The sequence below is a fragment of the Tenrec ecaudatus genome, chromosome 1, assembly GCF_050624435.1.
Source record: "Tenrec ecaudatus isolate mTenEca1 chromosome 1, mTenEca1.hap1, whole genome shotgun sequence".
Lineage (NCBI taxonomy): Eukaryota > Metazoa > Chordata > Mammalia > Afrosoricida > Tenrecidae > Tenrec > Tenrec ecaudatus.
In genome coordinates, this window is record NC_134530.1 from 206,831,227 (window position 1) to 206,846,124 (window position 14,898).

General features: G+C 35.2%; 1 non-coding gene across 1 annotated transcript; it reads right to left on the bottom strand.

The window, feature by feature from the left end:
* Positions 1-13,244: 13,244 nt before the first annotated feature.
* On the bottom strand, positions 13,245-13,387 carry LOC142437889 (small Cajal body-specific RNA 11). The gene has a single exon (XR_012782392.1).
* Positions 13,388-14,898: the final 1,511 nt, after the last annotated feature.

Here is a 14,898-nt window from a genome sequence, read left to right on the forward strand (position 1 = left end):
AAGCTGCATGAATAAGAAAAATCATTATATATTTTTCTTTTAAATTATTAGGACTATTTAAAGCAGAAAAAAATGATTAGGAATATGACATTACATATGTTCTCTTTTTACTGTAAAGCATTTTTAATACTGTAAGTATCACAAATTGCTGAGAGTATTGGGATAGCAATCATTATTCTTTAAAATAAAATTTAAGCAAAGCAATAAAACCTGTAAGTGAATTTTTCTCATCAGTGGAAAGTGGAGATATTTGCTAATCATATCTATTATTGTATTTAGTATAAAACATAAATAACTCTGTTTATTTCTAAATGAGCAATTTTTATTACATTAACATCAGTATTACTAATAGGAGTTATATAAATAGCAGTATGAATAAAGATTATCTAAAAAATATTTTTTACCTTAATCAAAAGCCAAGATTTTATTAAATAATATTTTGGATAACTCTTAAACATTAGAGAATATAAGAATATAGTATGTATTACGTCACATTAAGACATGATATATGGTCCTTTATATCATTTTATATTTCTGAAATTAATAAATACAGCATGGACCATGGCCTTATTCTAGATAACTAATTTTGCTCTCTTTCATATGCTTATCATCTCTGTAGGAAGTCTTATTTTATAGCATGGGAAATAAATCTTGTTGGAGAGATAACCCTAAAATAATACACCTTGCTTTGTTTCTAATTTTACGTTAAAAAGCCTGGATATGTGTCTACTGAGGATGGCTATGTGTGAGGATATGATGGGTGGAGAGGGCGCAGAAGAAATGACTGTGGGCAGATAATCTATCAGTTTCCAGCATAAACCCTTAGTCCAAGCTCAAAAATTAGAAGCAGAGCCTTTGTATCATCATTGGGCAAACTCTATGCTTAGATCTCAAATGTAAGAGAATTAGAGCGGTAGTTTATTATATATTTCATATATATTATATAATTTTCATGGAGCTCATTATATTTACATATATAATGCTATATATGGATGATAAATGCACTCTTCTGCCAGTTTGTTGTACTGTGCTGGCTTGTGTTTTGCTGTGAAGCTGGAAGCTGTGTCACAGGTTCACCCAAAATGAACGGGTTTCTGGTAAACATCGGACTAAGAACAGAAAGCAATGGATTCTGCTCTCCACTTGAGAGGCAGAAGACACTGAAACCCTTGTACACAGCTTTGAAGTATTTTCAAATACTGAACACCTAAAAAAGGAAGCAGACATTGTTGGAGACACTGTCGGCAGATGGGCACTCCAAATTTGAGGGAACTTGAAATGTGACTCAAGAGGAGATGATCTTGGAGGGGAGTCAACCATTTTTATGTGAGTCCAGTAAACCCTGTGGGAGTGGAGCTTTCAGGATCTTAATTTGCTTGAGGGGAATGACTCAAGGTCAAGAGACGAAGCTTCAAAATCTTCTAATGATTGGAATGCTAAATGTGAAAAAATGAGTTTAGGAAAATTGGAAGTGGTCAAAATGACATGGAATACATGAAGATTGCTATTCTTGACGTGTCAACTGAAATGATTGATATTGGCTATTTTGAATCAGAAAATCATATGATTTAATATGCCAGATTGTAAACAATCAAAATGAATGGTGTGTTATCAGAAAGGATCTTACAAATCCATTATGAAGTACAATGCTATTTGTGATCGGATAAATCTATCTGCCTTCAAGGAAACCCAATCAGTACAACAATTGTTCAACTTTATGCACCCAATAAAAAACTAGTGAGGAAAAAATGGAAGAATTCCACCAATGACGTCAGTCAGACATTGATCAAACATGCAATCAAAATGCATTCATAGCTATGGTTGATTGGAATGAAAAAGTTAGAAACAAAGAGGAAGGAAGAGTAATTGGCAAATATGGCCCTAGTAATGGAAATGAGATTGGAGATACCATGACAAGATTTTGCAAAACGAAAGGCTTGTTTAAAGCAAGTACCTTTTGTTCAACAACACATGCATATGGATTTTTTCAGATGGAATACACAGAAATCAAATGGACTACACCTATGAGAAGAGAGATTGGAGAAGCTGACTGCCTAACCCACCTCAATTGCTCATCTGTAAGTTTGGGATATTATTGAAGAAAATTAAAACAAGTCCACAGAGTGAAAATATGCCCTTGAATTTCTCCCACCTGAATTTTAGGACATCCTAGAACAGATTTAACTCAGTGGACACTAAAGACAGAAAATCTAATGAGCTGTGGGAAGACATCAAGACCATCACACACGAAGACTGCCGAAGGTCTTCCTAGAGAGTGCAAAGAGAAAAGATCAAAGTGGACATTGGATGAGATTCTGCAACTTTCTATTAATCAAGGAATAGCTAAAGCCAATGGAAGAAAGGATGAACTCAAGGAGTTGAATAGGAAATGTCAAAAGGCAGCTTGAGAAAGGAAAGCCACATATTATAATGAAATGTGGCTAGACCTGGAAATAGATAACACAAGTGAATACCACACGCAGGATATCTGAAATGGAAAGAACTCAAAAAGAAAAAACGAAGCCTTGACTTGGATCTTTAAAAACTCTGCAGGTAAAATATAGAATAATTCAGGAGGAAGTGGATGTACAATGATAATAACTGATACAAGGTGTTAGAGGAAATGGAGGGGGGAGGTGGGCAATAGGGAGGAACAGGGGATGTGGGAGTAAATAATGAAGGCTAGATGGAGAAGGGAGCATTGGAGCCCATTGTGACTGAACTATTTCTTGGCGGGCGAATCAACCATGAGGGCAGGGAATGTTCTAGGGGGATGTAGTGGTGATTGTTCAATTCCCCCTTGATATATATGAACCTTTGAATCATTCAATGCTATGTTATTTAAATTATCTGCAAATAAAACTGTAAAAGAAAGTAAAATAAAAATGCCGAGGGATGAAAATGAGAAAAGAAAAAAGCAGCAGAAGACGGAAAAGGTATAGAGTCATTGAAACAGAAAGATCTAGCTGACAGTCCACCGTTTAAGGTGGGAGTAGATGTGTAAGAGCCAATGGATGCTGCAGGAAGAAGTTCAAGATGCACTGAAGGCACTAGCGGAAAACAAGGCTCAAGGGATTAACGTAATAGCATAGAAATAGTTAGAAATTTGAGGAAGCACTGTAAGTACTCAATCATCTACTCCAGAAAATTTAAAAGACAGCTATCTGACCAACTGGTTGGAAGAGATCCATATTCATGCCCAGTCTAAAGAATGATGACCCAACAGAATACTCAAACTATACAATGATATCATTGATATTGCGTAAAAGTGAAATTTTACATAAAATTATCCAACAGCGATTATAGTAGCACATTGACAGGGGAAAATGGCCATAAGTTCAGGCTAGCTTCAGAAGGGCACACGGAACAAGGTAGGGGAGGCCATTGCTTATGCCAGGTGGATCTTGGCTCAGAGCAGAGAGTAGCAGAGAGAAGTTTACTTGTGTTTCATTGACTATGAAAAGACACTAGACTGTTGAACCATAATAAAGGGTTGATAACCATAAGAAGAAAGGGAATTATGGAACCATTCATTGCGCTACTCCGAACTTGTATAGGGATCGAGAGGTAAACATGGGACCAGAAAAGGGATCACTGCATGGTTAATGTGGCTGTTGTGTAGGTTCATAGGGGTCTTGACTGATGGTCTTGATAGTGACCATATTGGTCTTTTACCCAATTTCAGGGGGAAAAAGTAATTGGTTTTGTAATATTAAATCAGTTTTAGCTTTCTGCTAAAAATACTGTCCTGTTAATATCTTATTTATTTTAAATAGTAATTCATATGCAATTTATAATTTGTTTCTAAATTTCTTAATTTATGTCCTCTTTTGAATGGGAATACAAAGAAGGAATATGATCCACAAATTATTATTTTCATACAGTATAGTAACATATTTCCTATAACAAAACACCTAAATATACTTTGCATACTCTTATTCAGAAAGATGTTTGTGCTTTATTGGCTGCTCAAAGGAATTCAAATGTGTGGATCATAACAAGCTATAGATAATATTTCAGAGATGGGAATTTCAAAACAGTTAATTGTGTTCTTGGAGAACATGTACACTTACAAAGAGGCAGTTCTTCAAAGAGTCCCAAAGGATAAAGAATGACACACAATCAGCACATATATCCGCAATGGGTGGATGCTTTTGTTCGGTCGGATGCTGAGCACATGTCGGAGGGAAAGGACTAGGTGAAAGGAACGGTGGCTCTCCAATCGAACGAATGTTCCTAATCTTGCATGCAACCTGATCTTGCATCATGGAAGCAAATAGCATTTGAAGCACTTACTGATCAGCAAAGTATGAAACCTTCAGTATGGGTTACAACTCAAGATAAACAAGGCAAACACCTCCACAAGTGGATCAATATTAACATGATAAATAAAGAACAGATTGAAGTTGTCAAACATTTCATTTTAATTGGATTCACAATCAATGCTTATGTCACAGAAATGAAGACATCAAATGGCACACTGCACTGGGACTCTGCTGCATAAGACCTCTTTACGGTGCTAAAGAGCAAAGATGTGACTTTGAGGCCTAAGGTGTGCATGTTCCACACCATGGCCGTCTCAGTTGTCTCATTTGGGGGAATCTGGATAATTAAATGGGAAGGCTGCAATAGAATTGGCTCAAGTGTATTGAAGGGACCATGGATTGTCAGAAGAACGGACAATTTTCTTTTGCAAAAGTGCTGAATTTGGTAGCAAGGACAAAAATTTCATTTCATGTACTTTTGAGCATGTTATTAGGCGAGTCCCTGGCAGGCAGGGACAGTGGGGAGGGTCGTGGTGGTCACATTATGTTTGATTAAGTAGAGGGCTGATGAAAATATGGACAATCCTGGAGGAAATGGATTGGCACAGTGGCCGCAGACATAACCACTGTGACAATGGTCCAGGATGGGGCAGAGTTTCATTCTGTTGTACAAGCAGTTGCTATGAACAAAGGCAAGATAACCCCAAAACAATAATCGTATTCAATTTGGTACCAGTAACAAATGTGGAATGGGTACTGTTTACTGAGACCTTTCTCTGTAATTCCCCGCTACACATCCACATTACCCCACAGATAATACTGAATGCTATGTTAATGTAATATTTATATCCAGGTAATTTATTTTAGTAACTGTTTAAATGACATAGGTGTTGCTTACCACTAAATTATGCAATGAAAAATATCCTTTAAAATTCCATTCCCACTGGTTCAGTTCCGTATCTTAGACACTAGGACTGACTAGGTCTTTCTCTTTGAACATCATGCTTACTCCAAGCAAAGCATCAAATCCTTGCCTATTGATTTCCTGTCCAATCCTAATGGACAGATAGGGACTTACCCTTTGAGATTCTGAAGTTCTAAATCTTCATGAAAGTAGAAAGTCTCTACTTTCTGCTGCTGAGTGGCAAGTAGATTCTAACTACTGACTTTCCAGTTAACAGCCCAAAGCATAATCTAGGAGGTTTGCTCCAAGTTCAATTGTATGGTAGTGCCCACATTTTATATAAATAAAACATCAATTTTCCTTTGTAGTGGTATGCTAGAACTGGCTTTACCAACTCTCTAAGGTTTATAGTTAGTAACTTTTCCCCAATTTATCTTCACTGAAGCCAGACTGGCAGCCTTGAATTCATCACGTGGCAGTATTGCAGCATTGTCATGAAAGAAGGTGGCAACTGCTACAGATTTGAACTATGCTTCGACTAACAACTTTTTTCTTCAAAGTATCAGCCAATCACTGCACCCATGTCCTCTATTTACTCAGTCTGTATTAAATAATGAGTAACAAAATATGATTTTCATCTATTTTTAAATAAAACTGGAACACTACTCCTAAATAAATACATATCAGCAAACTGTTCGTGATGAATACTGACTTTAATTCAGAGCAGTGGTTGTTTACTCTTCGATTTCTGACTGTCCAGGTGAACTAGCTGAGTTAAATTCCTGACCAGTGCAGCTCATGCACAGCCACCACCCACCCATCTGTCAGCGGGAGCATACTGGATTTCATGATGATTCATACGTTTAAGCAGAGGTCAGCAACTGAGAAAGACAAGAATGAAAATATGACCATGTGCGCACACCATTTAGGTAGAAGCTGTAGAACTGAGAATCATTGTGCTATTTCATGGGCAGATTCTCTATGAGACAGGAAATGTTTCAATGGCAGCTGAGAACCACAACATATTTACATCCAATACAGCGGACTCGTTTGGGTTTGGGGTTTTGTTGCTCCTTTCTTGTGATTTCTCTGCTGTGGATTAAGTCGTGCTGCCACCAGACATATGTCCAGTCCCAAGCCTGTATGCTTATGACTGTGATCCAGGTGGGATATATGCTATTAGGAAAGTCATGCAACTCTAAGGTAAATAGGTAAAAACCTAATTATTTCTCAGTTGTAAAAACAGTCAGAATAGGGACAATGGCACATCCACCTTGGAAAATAGAAGTTGTGTGAGGCTTCTGCACAGCCCCAAATTGCCACAGTTCCAATGACTCCGGAGCTACCAGCAAAATCGAATCTGCATGACAGAGACCTTGCTGTAAAAGTCTACATTCACTAATGCCAACAGCCTGTGGATTCCTACTATTGCAGCAGTAGGTCATGCAGACAGGCCCCGAGGAGATGGACTGACACTCTGGCTGCAGCAATGGGCTTAAGCACAGGAATAACTGTGTGGCTGGGGGAGGACCGGGCAGTGCTCCCTTCCCTTGTGCATAAGGTGGCTGTGAGGCAGAGCCGACTCAAAGGCACCTAAACAACAACCAGAACACCACCAGCAGGCACTTCAGACAGGCATTCTCCCACCTAAATGAAACCATCAGGGAAAAATATTATTCTTACATATTCTACAATTTTTGCTCTCTTATCTGCTAAACAATTCCAACTATGTAACCTGAAAATATTTATTAACAGTATTTACATTCTGTGGGCCTGGTAAATAAATGAAGTGATGAGTGTGTGTTGTATGTATATAAGAGAAGTTTTCAAAAGATGTTGAAAAGTGGAAATGAAAGATAATGGAACTATTGTAGTCCCCTAATACCTTTCAAATGGAATACAATAATTTAATTCTTGTTGCCAGAAATATATTATGCGTTTCTGTCTTCTTCACAGTAGTATCTATTATAGGTCCAGCTTGTTTTCTCTCAGAACTTGGAAACAATAATACAGCTTTAACCAATATGTTTAATTATCAACAGAACAATTCTTACTGTTCTTTCTCAAGATAAATTATACAAAAATATTACATAAGAGGTTTAAAGAAAAAAAGAGTGTGGCACAGTGTAGGTGTAGTGTGTGTGATATTTTAGAATGACAGCAGAAGGTGTTCCTTAAATACTTTAGAGGGAGTTATTATTATGACCATTATTTCCAATTTGATCAGTGCCTCCTCTTAGCTTCTGGCATTCTCATCAAAATCAATTGTGAAAGAGTGCTTCCAGAAATGTAATTAAGTAAAATTACATTGGCTAAACTGTGGCAATCATTAGTGTATTCTGAGCAATATGATTTTGAAAAGATGTGAGATAATTTTATCCCATTTTAATGTTGAGTTATATTTAAATGTAAAATGTTATTAATGTGTTGTCAAAATGTAAAACTTCATTAATTAACTAGTACTAAATAATGACTGGCATGAATAAAAATATATCAATATTCAATAATATAAATATAATGTTCTGTTGTCATATGCATGTTGGTTATTTAGAACATATGGAAAAGATTTGTATATTTTCTACTACACGGAAAAATTATTCAGAATATGAATATTTTCACATTTGCAAGCAATAGATAAATATAAACAAATAAGAAAAGCAGTTGTTTTTATCTGGATATATAGTTTAGAGTTTATTTTAGGATTGTTATTTAATATTTTTATTGACTAGGGCATAAATATTATGGCATGAAATTTAATCTTATTCAAAATAAAAGTAATAATTCTGCAGAGATATTAACGTTGATGAAGCAGCAGGATCTACTGAGCCGTTTGCCTCTAACAGTAGGCCGCAGCACAGATTACTATATGCAATGTTAGCGCAATGATTTGGCAATAGAATTTTCAATGTTATCATGTTTCCCACATATAAAATGTAAATTCTTTCGGAGATATTCAAGAGGCTACAATCTGAGGCCCTTAATGTGTGTAAATGCGCAGCCCAAAATAAGAGCCTGACCTCGAGCCTTAGCTACATTGTAAGTCTTGAGAGCAGTCTGAAATCCATGTTGATCTTAGGCTCGCATTTTCTGCAGTAAATTGTCCCCTCTTGTGCTTAACCTTTATGCTGATATAACCGTACACCTTCGGGGACATATTTTTCCCTCGCATCCAGGCAGATTCAGGTTGTCACAGCCTGTTCTCAGGGGATCTGTCCTCTGTAATCGAACAGTTGTTAAGGCGAGATAGCCTAGACTCGAAAGATGTTGACAGATGTTCTTATCGATGGACCCTCAGCAAATAATATGCTTGCAAAAGCAGCTTTAGTAACATATCTCCAGAAAAGCATGTCCTTTCACTGTTCTGTGCCCATCCTGTGATCATTAGAAATGCAATTATATGCCCTTAACCAACCTAATAACCCCCCACATACGTTATCCACGAATCCCTGGTAACCCCACGTTAAACCTCACGCCTGCAACTCCCTTGATTGCCTTTCAGCAAAGCATGGTTTAGCTCTTGCTTTAAAAAGTAAAAATGCTTCCTTCTTTGTGGCTCTTTGGTGCAGCCATCTTCGCTTTGTAATTTTGGATAATTTTGGACGGCTCCCAGTCCAGACTTTTCTCGGGACGTCAATGGATCTATGATTTTACTTTGACTGTATGTTCCTTTCCATGCTTCTGTAAGTGCTAGGATTCGGTAGGGACAGAGTTTGAAGGAGTTTCATCACCATCAAAGGATGACCCAGGTCTAGTGATACTAACCCAGGACGCTTTGTACCCAACTGCCTTCTTATTTGTGCTGAAACTCGCTACCATCATAGCGAGCCTAATAGCACAAGGTAGCACTGGCCGTGTGGGTCTCCAAGACTGTCTTTCTTCGTTGCACTAGAAAGTCTCATCCTTCTCCCTGTGACTAGCGGTTCCAAACTGCTGACCTTGCTAGATGAGCAGCCAGGACTCCTGGGTGAATTTTGTTTTACCTCTTTTTCTTGGTGATCCAAATGGGTTTTTATTAAGGAGAGAAGGTGATAGAGAAGAGAAGAGAGGAGAGGAGAAGAGAAAGAGGGGAGAGAGGGGGGAAGGGGAAAGAAAGGATTGAGAGAGAGAGACCACAGCAAAAGAGCTTTTCCTCTTTTTAAATTTTGACTTATGCATAGTAAATTAGAGATCAAATACTCCATGTGAAATAAACCCAGTGAGTGTCGTTTGTAAACTGGCTCCCGAAGCTGCCAAAAGGCATCAAAATTAAACTCATCTCCCCACAAGTGTGATAGATATATCATGGTTTGTCAATCTGAGGATTAAGAGTGTAGGGGTATTGTCAATCAGGTCATAGCCAGGGAGGCCTCTGAGTGGGCATGGCCTTCTACTAAGAATTCTGGAAAATCCAGGAGTTCCTCCTTGGAGGCGGGAGACAACTCTCTCTGCCACTCCCGGGAGACATAGCAGCTGACAAGACACATGGGCTCACCTGATCCAGAGACCCCTGCCAGCGCTGAGATGTTTCCAACGCCACTGGATCCAAAGACTTTTTACCCACCGGCATAAGATCTTCTACATTCGGCGTCATTGCATGTGTTTCGTGAGTTTGAAGAAGATTTATAGTTTGGTATCGGACATATGGGCTAATATCGGACTTATGGACTTGATGTGGACTGGGCTGGAATGTTTTCTCAATGTTCAATTGCTCTTGTATATAAATATCTTTCTTGTACACATATGTGTGTCCATGGAATGGTTTCTATCGTCTTCCCAGACTCACACAACAAGGTGCTGCTTCCATATAAACTAAATAGGTTGAAGGGTTACAATTTCAGAGCTCCACAGACTCACGTACTTTTCCCAATGCTACAAAATCCCGTGTTTAAGTCAGCCAAACCTCCATTGGCTGGTTTCTTTCTCCTGCTCTGAACTTCTTTCTTCTGTTAACGGGCTATACAATAGCCCCTTATTTTCATCTCACTCTGTGTTCTTGTATCTCTATAAGTGCCTGTTCAACCTCCCCATTATCCATAAGTAGGGCTGGGATATTTTTCCTATATCTTGTATGAGTAATAAAGCCTGGCATGCAATAAATGCTCAGAGAATACATCAGTTAATCTAATTTACAAACTATCCTCCAAAACCAGAAGTAACAGATATCATCAAACGGGAAAATTACAATATTACCACACATAACACAGTGCTTCCCTCTAGAGTGGTAATTGTTAGGATCGACGACAAGTTTTGCCAAGTTTCAGCCGATTAAAACATTGAAAAATACCATTCTATTAAAAGTAAAAACTTGTCAATGTAAATCATATATGCCTATTTGAATAAAGGTATAAAAAGAAATACAAGTTAAGAAGTGAAATAGAAATCACCTGTAATCATGTGACTGACAGATAACTGTTTTGATATTCTTTTCACTATTTTACGTTAAGCAGATTATTCCTTAATATTGATTATGAACATCTGTCCACACCTATGATCAGAGATAAGAAGGTTTTTAAAGATTTCATTAAATGATATTAATGACATAAGTTTAACCTAAAAATTAACCTATGCATTTTTATACATATCAAATATTTTATTTTAAAACACCTTCAACTTTTTCCATATAAATGTTTTCTCAGTTCTTTTTTTAAGAATTACTTGGATGATATCTTCGTTACACATTAGAATATTCTTCCTGTATGCTCTAGTATTTCTAAATTTGGCAAAAGCATACTTTTCATATTTTCTGCTAATATATTTTACAATGCAGAAACTCTACTTTGTATAGATTCAGATATACTATTTTCCCTTACCAAACTTAATATAATTTAAAATTTAATATTAATAATCTACCTTTGAAAAATAATCCATTTCATATTACTTATTGTTATTTTTAAATGTTTACTTTTACATTCTGATATATCTATATTTTGAACAAATATGAGTTTGTAATTCAAATTGTTTTAAGAAAAATATTTCAGTCTCATTTTCAATGCACTATTTATTTATGTTAAATTAAAGAGCAAAAGTGAATCTATAAATTGACTTTATTTTTACAGCTTTTCAAATCCTGACTTTCAAATGAAAAAAATCAAGCTAAATCCAGTACTTTCAGAATAATCCTGAAAATGTCTTTATGTCTGTGCATTAGCCTGATTGACACAGTTTTCAGAAAGCTTCTTGTGAAAATCTTTTTTCCTCATATCATCTATATAAAAAAGAAATAAAAGTAATTTGATTTTCTTGGTGATTTCATGCAACATTTGCATATTGACTATAAATGAAACCAAATTATTGTAACCCAGTAGCCCCTTCAATATTACTGAAACTTAGAAACTCATAAAAAGTGCCCCAATTTTAGAACCTTTTAAGAACAAAATGACTAACAGGTAAAATGGCACTGTTACGTTTATTTCACTAAAGTAACTACAGTATCAATATCTTCTTATATTTAGGCACATTTAGTAAACACCAGGTGTAACTTGCTGTACAAAATATCCAGAGCCAGGCAGAGAGAGCATTTTATGTTGTGATTAAAGGTTCTTTAAATGCATTTCCTGTAATACCAATTCCTCAAAGCTACACCTATAACTTCAACCAGATGCTAATTCTGTGAGCTGTAATTAACAGTATGACACTTATGAACTAATTCTTAGAATGATTACACTCACTACACTTCCATTCTCCAGAAGTGCTAAGTACTGTAATCATCACCTGTTCACAGTGAGCCTTATTGCACCACAGGCTATTAACATCGATGGCTTCATTTAACTAAAACTTGGTTTCTAATGAATTATCAGTAAATGAATCTTTATGTCCAAGAATGATTTTATCAGTACACACACTTAAAAACTGTTTTAGATTTGTACGATTGATCTTTTAACATTTATGCAAATAACCTTAGAAAGGTCCTTTTATCAGGTACAATAAGAAGTATATAATATATTTAAAGAATTTTAAATATACAAAAGATATAATTAAATTTTGCAAATGATTTTATTTCAACCTATATGGAATTGTCATGGGTGACAGTGGTAGAATTCTCCATTAAAAGACCAGGGTTTGTTTCCTGTCTACACTACCTAGTGTATAATAACCATTACCCATCTGTTCATGGAGGCTTACATGTTGTTATGAAACCAAAAAAGTTTCAACAAAGCTTTCAGACTAAGACAAAGCATTGAGAACAATTCAGCAATATATTTCTAAAATCAGTTGGTGAGAACTAAGTATCACACATATCTGATCTGCAACAGACTGTGACAATTCCGGCAGACCAGGAAATATTTGGTTCTATTATGTTTCCGGTCTCTATGACTTAGGCGCTGTTTCTGCTGTAGCTAACAACTAACAAAACTTTGTGTAGCAGGTCAATTAGTTCCACTTCTGAAAAAGATATAATAAGAAATTTTAAATAAATTTTCACACAATCTAGGCATAGTTAGAATTTGCTCCCAACCTCTAAAAGATGCTAAAGATTGAATAACTAGTTCACTTAGAATTCTTATTAGCAGAACTAGATACAGGAAGGACATAGGCTAATCTATACACATTCTCAAAAAGTTTTATTCTTCTGTATTAGGAGATTTTTTGGTGATTGACTTGATTATATGATCATAAAAATCTGTATAGCCTTAATTTAAGGATAGTTATATTCTTATTTTCTCATAATAGAGCATTAGAGGATAGAAAAGTGAAATCAATATAGTCCAGTAACTAGAAACTAGTATTGAGGACACCAAATTGCCTTAGGTCATAACTTGACCTACCCTATACTAGATCCGAAAATTGTGCCAAACAGGAGGGAGGTTGATGGTTGAACTCTGTTTCCCAAACACAAAGAATTTTATGCATCAAACAGTAGGTGCTTAATAATGGTATAAACAATAACTAAACAAATGTTGGGTGACTTATTTATTGTACTCTATAAATCATTTCTGTCTTCATGAGGTTGGTAATACTCAGAAAACATTCATTGTTATATTAATTGTTATATATTATATATATTGTTATATATATAGTTTTATATATATAACAATATTGTTATAACAATATATATATTGTTATATATACATATATATATTGTTATATATTATATATATATCCTCTCATGCCTTTAAGAGCCAGCCTTGTGCTTAGGACAGCCCTTCTAAACTGAGAGGGAGATGTTGTAAGTCCTGCCTGAGGCCCCCTGCCACAGCTGAGCACAGGGGAGCAGGATTTATTAAATATTTGGGGATATATAGGCTCAATCACTTCATTGTTTTTGCAGGGCACTTAAGCTTGTGAAATAATTCCCTTTTATAAGTAGTATTTTCTTAAAAAATTAACTTCCCATAGAGTTACATTGCTAAATAAATGTACTTGTCTAGATAATTTTTTAATATTCTGCATAAACATTTATGCTACTCCTGAATGATGTAAAATATAGGTTCTGTTTTCAATACTTATATTTTAATTCATTTTCTTGTTTTATTGTACTGGCTAGAATTTCCAATGTAGTGCTGAATTAAAGTTACTGTGGGATATCTTTCAATTACTCTACAGAAAAGATTTATTTCTGAGCTAAGAATAAGGACTTAAGATGTGTGTCTATGAGGGGGCTAAATAAATATTGATTAAATTATCAATACCACCACATTCATAAGTTATTTTGGTTGAATCTGCTCACTACCTTACTTCTAGTATCTACTTACTTTATTATTTTTCTACTTCTAGTATCTACTTACTTTAATATTTTTAAGAATCAATTGATATTTTTTATTACTCAAATCCCATAATATATTTGGAAACATATAGCATTAAGGATTCATAAGAGAACGCCTAAAGAGAAATCATAGACTGCTGTAACTATCCTCTACTGACTACTTTGAATATTATAGAGCTTGTTTATAATTTTTGCTTATATGAACATTTCCATAAAGTCTATATCAAATATAATAAATTACTTATAACTTTTAATCCAAATGAATTGTACCGGGCTGCACACAAAGTAAGATGGTAGGTAATTAAGGAATGTAGGTAACATGAATGTCAGCAGTTCTACCATATCCACCACATCCAGGAGGTTTATTATATGTTATTTCCTAATCAAAGCCTGAACATAGATGAAACTCTGACATTTCTCACTTTTTGACATCTTATAGTCAAGTATAAACCCAGGAATAATCCTAAAAAGAGAAATAAACTATACATAATTTACTAATTGATATTTTTAAATCAACTATTCCTGTTAAAATTACCTTGCACGTAACATTATCTTTAATTAGTGTAAATATGAAAACATTCGTTACTTGCAGGTCAGTTTTATTTGAGGGGAAACAATAATTTTGCTATTTTTGGAAAACAACTTGGCATGATATGTATGATTCTCTCATACCTGGAAAACATTATATCTACTTTTTACACATATATCTTTCATAAAAGTTTCTAAATTACTTTGAATAAGGGACCATATTTTATTTGTCTAAGCACTACTGTGTATATAAAAAGATATTTAACAAAGCATTAGTACACAAGTAAATTATTATGTAATATAATTTCATAAATTAAATTAAGAAAGAAATAATGAGCTCTTCACAGCCTGTTCAGATTTTGTAATTTAGTGGACTTAAAATATGTTTGTTTTTATATACTTATATCTCTCACATGTTTTAATTTCTAGAACCTGTTTCATTATATTTACCTGATTGCATATCACTTTATTGAGGAAATATTGAATACACTTTGTTTACAAATAAGAGTCTTTCACAT